Here is an 8,951-nt window from a genome sequence, read left to right as displayed (position 1 = left end):
GCTTTGGTTTGCAGATCCTTTTTTTTTTCATTCAGGGCACAGTTTGACTTTCAATAGATGATTTCATTTCTTCACACTCCTTTCTTTTCTGCTCTTCTTTTCGCTTCTGTTTCAATTCCTTTTCCCTTTTCCATTCCTCCATGTATGTTGTGTGGCAGCTTAACTTAGTCGAAAGCTCTGCAGTAAGAAACACGATTGGAAACAAAATGGCGTTTAGGTGTGACTTGCGGAAAACGAGTTAACTGAAGGTCGAAAGGGGGATAGGAAGACTAGGGCCTGCTCTTAGGATGCGATTGCAAGCAATTAAAAAATTTCCTGGTATTAGCAGAAATTACCTGATATTTTCCAGAAAACAAAACTTCCCTGATTTCCCGGTAGCATAACTATTTTTCTGAAACAAAACCAATGGAGGGGCGAGGGGCATGCTACTTTTTTAATTATTTTTACTGGTAAAGCTATCATTCAGATACTTTTCAAGAATTTAATTATTTTAAAAAAAGATTTTCCTAAAGCACATTTCAAGAAAGGCGACAAAAATTGCAAAAGTTGACTAAAAGTAACCAAAATTTCAAAAGGTGACTAAAAGTGAGAAAAAGGGACACTGTGCCCTGAATGAAAAAAAAAGATCTTCAAACCAAAGCAGCAAGAGAAGAGCTGTTTGCTGAACCTTCTCAAAATCTAAAATAAGCTCTTGAAAAAAAATATCTTAAAGCACACCTCGCTAAAGGGACTAGGGCTGGGCGATATATCGATATATAACTATTACCACGGTAACGATATTTAGATTTCTATCCGTCCGATATATCAGTTGAAACGGAAATACGGGACATAATTACGGAGAAATTGAAATAATGACTCAAAAAATACATAACTTTTTAAAATTCTGTATGATGGATGAGTGCTTGAAATTTCAAGAAATTAACTGCACTCTTCAATTAGTTATTTTTAATTATAGTACAAGGGAAAATTAACAGAGCCGCCGAAGGTCAAGGTGGACCCATTGTCAAATTGGTCTCCAGATCCCATCCCCCTAAAAAGTTTTCAAGAGCGGGACACTTCTAAGGACCGCACCCCTAGTTTCTGACGAGGCTGATATGACCTCTCGTGGGCCCTGAAAAGTGAATGCGTGTTAGTTAAAAGCATTTTAATGCAACAATTAAAAATTAACCAATGAACACGGTTCATAATTTTAATTAAACATAAATCATTGACATTACACTGAATAAAAGGTTTGCGAAATATACTGAACAGAAATGTTTGTATTAAAAAAGAAATGAAAATGAAAAAAACCTAATGAGATTAAATAAAATACACCGCCAGCTCAATCATTTCCATCCGAGCTGTCGTATCTCATAAAGGGAGCGCAACTCATCGCTGAATGAAAATAGCTTTATCTTTGGTAATAAGAGGGAAAATTTTTATTCCGTTCATAACACGAGGCACCACTTGAAACGCCAGCAACCCTGAAACTGAAACTTTTGAACTTCTTCTCGCCAGACATTACCGTTAATGCGCTGACATAGTGTTTTTTGTGAAAGCTGTACGCATTAACGTTAACGCAATGACAGTGTTGTTTGTGAAAGTTGCATTAACGAAGATGGAATTGAGTTCTACCATGCACAATCATGAATTCTTTGTGAATGTTCTATGCATTTTCGGAAAAGTAACAAGTACCATGATTGAAAAAGCTGAGCTTGTCAATTGATGACATTTATTGGATAATTTACCAAGATTCTCTAAGATCGTCGGATGAAAATAAAAGTAGGTACAATTTTTAAGCATTTTTTTATTTACTAATCTAACATAAATGAATATACATAATTCGTGGACTTTAAAAATTATGAAAAATTTCATTGAAATAAAAAAATGTCTTAAAATTTATTTAAAAACAACAAAAAAAGAAGTTCACTGCATTAATTTTGATAATATTCAGAATTTTTCAAATAAATAAATAAATTTTTTAATTTTAATTTTCCCCCCCGAAAATATTTAAGTTACATATCAAATTGAAGTGCATTTATAGCTGCATTCTTTAAAGATTTATTATTAGTATTTTACTTAATCTTATTCAACTAAAAAGTAAAAAGTCTTAAAGCAAAAGCTATTAAATGACTAAAAACAAACTATTTAAGACATCAATACGAAATATAGTTCAAAGTACATTCAAATTATTGAGACTGCTCAAATTGAAAGATTTAAACAAAATATTGAATTGAATAATTGGAACTTTTTCGTTGTGAAGCACTTTTGTCATGCATTGAGCTATACCATTGAGCACGCCCTCCTCCCCCCCTTCAGGAAAGTTTTGAATTAGAGAAATATTATATTCGGAAATGTTTTTCGATCCTTTGCACCCCGCCCCCCCCCCCCCAAATAATACATCGATATATCGAAAACATCGATATTTGGAGAGCGATATATCGCAGTATTAAAATTGTGATATTGCCCAGTCCTAGTACTGACTCCTCGGCCTGCATTATACTCGAAATGAATAGATAATGATTGATGATTTCACTAATTTAGTAATTTTTAGTGTTAACAAAAAAAGCAACTGCCTTTTATTCAACAGTAAAAGTTATGTAAATTTATGTTTGAAAGAAAAAAATAGCATGGATTGTAGGCATGTTTTATTGCTTCTCCACTTGACGTTTTTGAAGAAAATATAACTTAAAATACATTCCATTTTGCAAAAAATCCATATTTCCAGGGGGGAGGGGGATTTTTTTTTTTTTTTTTTTGCTGCCTCAAAATTTTTGGAAATTTTACATCTCTAATTCTGAGCCAATCAGGAAAAGGTTGCTAAGATGGAAGGTTCAAATGCCCCAACTTTTTTGGGAAATTTTTTGGAGGGTTCACAATCTCGTGGATTTAAAGGCATCCGATAAAAATCGGATTTTTTTGTCAAATGTCTTTACATTCTTTAGCTTGCATTTTATGCACTGAAAACGACTTTCCCTGTAATGCAGAAACATGTATCTGCAGTGTTCCTGCACATGTTTTATTTGCTTTTAAAAATTATGTTTGACAGTAGATTGGTATAATTTGTTTTAATTCCAACTTGATTAATCATACCTTTTATTTATTTAGTTTTAATTTTAAAAATAATTTTTTTGTAAAATTTTTGACATAAACAAAATTTTTTAAATAAGGTATATTTAAATTTCAGCTGGAATTTAGTTTTAAAAACTTATATAGACAAGGAGATCTATACTACTATTCCAATAAGTTCAAAATTCATCACGTGAGTCGGTGGTTCTTCTTAAAACATAATTGGTGCTATGTAACTCAGCTGTGTAGTGTGTAGTGAAAGGCCAAGTACTCGGTACTCGGCCAAAGTGCTACTCGATACATCTCTACTTCAACTAATGAGAACAGTATCTTTTTCTAATAATGTCCAATGATGTCATTAAAAAGAAATTGCTACATTGCAATACAGGCTCCAAATTTTTCTGACATTTTTGGGAAGTTATGGAGAAGCTTGTTCTCCCAGCATTTAAAAATAGGTTTGGAGTTAATATATGACTATATTTTGACTCATTTAGTGTGCAAACATTTTTTAACTAAAAATGTTTTTGTAAGGAACATAACTTGTTTACTTAGCTTCACCTATTTTGTCACTTTTTCCTTCTTGCTTTTAATTTTGAAAAAAAGCACAAATCAAGACACGCTTAGTTATGTTACTCCAAGAGCATACCTTTGAGTAATTAATATTCCACCAGTTCAAATTTTATAAAAATGCATTTAATATGAAAGTAGTCCTAATTTCAGTGTTCAATATTTCTATTTCAATACATTGGATATCATTCTATTTATATATTTATTTATTTGTAAATTGTGACAGATCCAAAGTATTTAAAATAATTGTAGGTTTTTCATTTTAATATTTGTTTTCTTGAACATTTTACACATTGAAAAGCAATGTATATATTTAGATGAATATGTATTTACAACTATAAATTAATAAATATTTTAGATTAATAAAATATTTACACTTTCAAATACTGAAATAGTACACTCAGCCAAAACTCAAGATTTTGATAGAATGCATTAATGATATTAGCACAAAATCTTTATTTGTTTCATTTATATTTGTTATTGGGTACTATACCTCAATACTCAAATTTTGAATTGGTAGCCAATGGCTACCAGATGTTCACAAAATGGTAGCCAAATCTCAAAAAATGATAGCCAAACTTTATTTTAGTTTAAATTATTTAATTTATTTTATTACGTTTATTTATTTAATATGTGTGTATAGGTCATTGGCGTAGCAAAGAACGTTTCTTATAAAAAAATAATTAAAAATAAATAAGTAAATTAAAAATAATAAAAGAATAAATAAAATAAAAAGTGAGCTAAAAATAAAAAAGAAAAAGAGGGTTGAGGAAAAATTTTGGAGGGGGGGGGGATCGAACTTGGGGGGGAATGGGCACACCTACCCAGATATTATTTAACACATCTTTTGCAAACTATAATCTGTATTAATTCATCTTTAAGCAAAACACATCACGATAAAAAAATAAATAAATAAAAAATATTATTATTATTATTTTCAGCTTTCAAAACTTCTAGAAACATCACAGCTTTCAACCAAAACACGAGTTAGTTCCTTGATAAAGAAAACAAAATACCAAAAACTTGAACAGAATGTAAAACCTAAACCATTTGCGATTCTACAAAATATTTTTTTGTTTTTACAAATGCATGCAGAATTTTATAAAAATCGAAGCCTGAGTGTCAAAAAATGAATAAATAAAAGAAAGGTAAACAATATAAAACAAAACGAAAAAAAAAATGAAATAAAAGATCCAGCAGAAGAAAAAAAAGGGTTTCAGCCGTATTCTTTCCACCTTCTCTAGACGCAAGGGCAGGGGCGTAGCTAAGGGGGGGGGGGTTGGGGACAAACCCCCCCCAAAAAGTTAGTCTCAAAAAAAAGAGAAAAAGAAGAGAGAAGAGAAAGAAAAAAAAAGAAAAGGAAAAAATTCCAAGCGATTATACATATATATATATATATATATATATATATATATATATATATAAAAGAAGTAACCCCCCCCCCCCGAAAGTCGGGTCTAGCAACGCCACTGCGCAAGGGTGCCATTTTTGTTAATATTATTTATGTGTTTTATAAATACGATTGTACTTCTCGCGGCGCCATTTTCAAAATTTAACGCGAAACTTAAAAATAACAACTTTCTTAAGGAGAAATAAAGTAAATAAACGGATATGTCCTCTCCTTCAGTAGGTTTTATATTTAAAAAGAAAAAAAAAGGAAAAACAAACAATAAGATTAAAACAAAAAATCAAAAATCTTGCAAAAAAACATTTTTTTTAGCGATATCGTTTTTACCTTGTCTCGGTGCATTTTGACTCAAAGGCGCCATTTTTGTTTATTCATATGTAAATCAAATGTACAAGATTAAAATTCTTTTTATTTGGGAAAGGACATTTTCGTCTTAACTGGTAAAAATGAACAATGACAACGCGACGCCATTTTGAAAACGCGTAGTTTAAAAATACCGCAAAACGAAGAAATAGCCATTTGTTAAGGAGAAATAAAGTTGAAAAATGAATTTAAGATCAAAAAAGCATAATTTACTAAATTGGTGTATGAAATTTGTGTATATTTATGATCGCGTGTAAAGAAAGCCGAGTTTTCAAAATAGCATGTTCAATAGCAATCAAAATTTGCCGTCGTGATTGCGATTTTTGTTTTCCATTCAGAATATGAACACATAGCACAATTAGCCACAATTGGACAATACTCCCCCCCCCCCCTTCCCTCTTTCACCCCCGGCGATCCGATAGCCGAACTTTTAGTGAACAAAAGAATTTGGGGAAAGACTATGTCAAGACTATAGGTCAGGGAAGGTTGCATTGGCGAATGGTAGCCACATTGGCGACTGAAATGAAAATAATGGTCGCCAAAATTTGAAAATTGGTCGAATTTGGCGACTGGCGACCGCGAGTTTTGAGCTTTATTGGGTACCTTTATTGTTAATTTTCAAATCACAAAACTGAATCAAACAAAATTATTTCTTCGAAATGAAAGGTCGCTAATCAAGCAACCTTCAGCATTCAAAATCAATTAAGGTTTTACTATTACAAATGATATTTTAAAGATACTAAATATGTCGGACATTTTAATTTACAGATTAGTTTTACAAAAATGTTTAAAATCCTTAATATAAAAAAGCCTTTTCGATTTTATTCTGCAATGAAACTATATCCTCAGTGAAAAAAATAATGGAATCTGAATACAGCAACATTCAGGTAAAATAATTTAAATTTTAATCTATCAGAAAAATGGGAGGGTGTGAGACTAAGGATCTTACATAGGATCAAAATACGACAGAATGAAAAATTTACAAATTCCTATGTCTTGCTCAATTTTAACACATAATCCAATGAGAATAAATCTGGTTTATGATATTTCTCTTTACAAAATGTCCCCTCACTTATATGCATACCAAGTTAAATAAAAGCTTGACAATTCATCTTGAATGACTTTTAATCTACCAGCAGTCTGAACTCACAAGTTCTTTTTTAATATTTATAATTTAATTTAGTTCTTCCAGAGTTTAAGCATGTTTTGTAATAAAATGTAATCATGGGGAGGGGGGAATAGAGGACAAAGAATATTTACTTTTCTTTTCTCACAGTAGAAAGGTTAGCAAAAACTTTAAAATTGGAAAGCTATTGTCCCAAGATGTCAAAGTCTGGAATTCAAGTAAGAACTTAGATACAATGAAAATGGTTAAAATTTAAAATAAAATTTTGGATTCTATCTTCTGGTAAGAAATAAAAACAATTGCAATTGGTCAATATTTTCTAATTTGAGGAAAAAAAGGAATTTTTCAGTTTTTCATAATTATCAGTTACGGAGTCACTTGGTCTTCCCAGAATCGAAAGCTATGTCGTATATTTCTATCAGCATCCCCACCCCCCATTCCCACAATTACATGAAAATTATGACTCGTTTTTCTTATACATTTTTACGGATAAGAAAATATGAACAAACCAATGATAGTAAAGCAATGATTAATAATATTGTCCTATACTCTTAAATATTCATCTGAGGGTTGCTTGGTGTTGTTAGAGTTGGAAGAAGCGTGCTGACTAGGCAGCTAACATACACAAAGGTTGTTATGCCCTTAACCCATTCCTTGCCCCGGCCGATACAGGATCGGCCGCGCAGTTTGTGTTAATACTGCCCCGGCCGATTCAGGCTCGTCGCAAGAGAAAGGTTCCTAACTGCCCTCGACGATCCTGTGTCGTCACGGCGTTTCTAGCAGTTTTTGCTTCGGCCGAATATGTGTCGGCGATTCTTCCAGGGGCAGAACCCTGTTATTGCGCTTCTCTGTTGGGTTCTGGAGCTTTTAGGGGAGCGGTAATCAAGCTCTTTTCTTAGACAAAAGGGATGTAACTTATAGTATTTCACGGAACTTGTTGTAATTTATTTTATTTTACTAAGATATTAACTTTTCAAGTACTCTTTGATGGGACACGTATAATGCTTCAAATAATCAGGCATTTTTTTATCTTTTCGTGGAAGCTTTGTTTCTTAGCATTCTGGCATTTGAACTCCTGATGAACAAGTGTGAAAATATTTCCTTACATATTTATCAATATTTCTATGCCTGAATAAAGCAAATAAACAGAAATATGTTTTTCTTGTTATCAAAAATCCTCCTTCTTACGCAAGTATCCTTCACTAAATTGTTCATAATCCTCAAATTTTATAATTTATTTTACGCAATATTATTTTTTTAAATTATCTTACTTATCTTAATTTTGTACGAGTATGTTTTTTTTATTATTATAATGTGTTTACTACGCTTTTTATTTATTTGTATGCTATTATTATTTTTTATTACTTATTCATTTTTAAATCATGATATTTTGAAACGTAAATTATATCTTTTTATATTCGCGGCACCATTTGATGGATTTTTAGTGATACGGTTTTGAATATTTTTTATTTCACGAAAAAAAAAAAATGACGACCGCATTGACTATACGTAAAAGTTGACTACGTAAAACATAAAATATATACTACAGTACAAAATGAAATGATAATATCTTGAGTTCTTTTCGCTTTACTCATACAAAACGAAACATTCCTTTTCTCCCTTTCTTTTTCAGATTTTATTTATTGTTTTAAAATAGCTCCAATGTTTTAATTGTACCTTCTTTTATGAGATTTTAAAAATATAAATTAAATATTTGGTTTCTTTTCAATAATCAAATTTCCATAATTAGTAAATAATCCTATGAAACTAACTAAAATTTATCCAAGTATGTTTAAAAAAAAAGATTTAAAATCCGACTCGATTTCAAGCAAGATCTTTTTTTCCCTTCTGAAGACATGTTCCGTCATATAAGCATAAAAGCTTGCTTTGAAATTCCTTTCTGAGCTAAACTGTTTTGTTGTAAGAAAATAATGTGGAAGGGTTGACCACAAAACACTAAAACCTTCTGACCATTCTTTGAATGGAACTAACTTGCTCGGATGTTTGCAAAGAGGGTCCTTGGAGAATACAGACCTCCCAGTCGGTCTAGTTATTCCTCTCTCAGCTGGGGGCTTTTAGTTGCATGCACAAAAGTATCCTTTAGGGAAATAGGGGATTAGCCGCAAGTTTTGATCTTTTGTAATCATTTATCTTTAAAATACTTCCCACGCTTGAGCAACTGATATCTGGGCATTCAGAAGGGATTTAAAAGTCACCTGAATTACGATAAAAGTCGACCATAGTCCTGCCATCAAAGGGATGTCTCTGTGTTTATTGGTCGTTTGGAAGTGTCACAATATATCAAAAGGAACCGAGGAATACTTTTTATCCTCTTAGAATATCATTCCCACACTTAAAGCGTTTTTGTCCAGTCAATTTTCTTGCTCACACGTTGGATCGATCAGTCAATTGTTTGAAGAATGTTTTGTTGAGGCATTT

Source organism: Uloborus diversus, chromosome 9, assembly GCF_026930045.1.
Source record: "Uloborus diversus isolate 005 chromosome 9, Udiv.v.3.1, whole genome shotgun sequence".
Classification (NCBI taxonomy): Eukaryota; Metazoa; Arthropoda; class Arachnida; order Araneae; family Uloboridae; genus Uloborus; species Uloborus diversus.
This window is presented reverse-complemented; position numbering follows the sequence as displayed.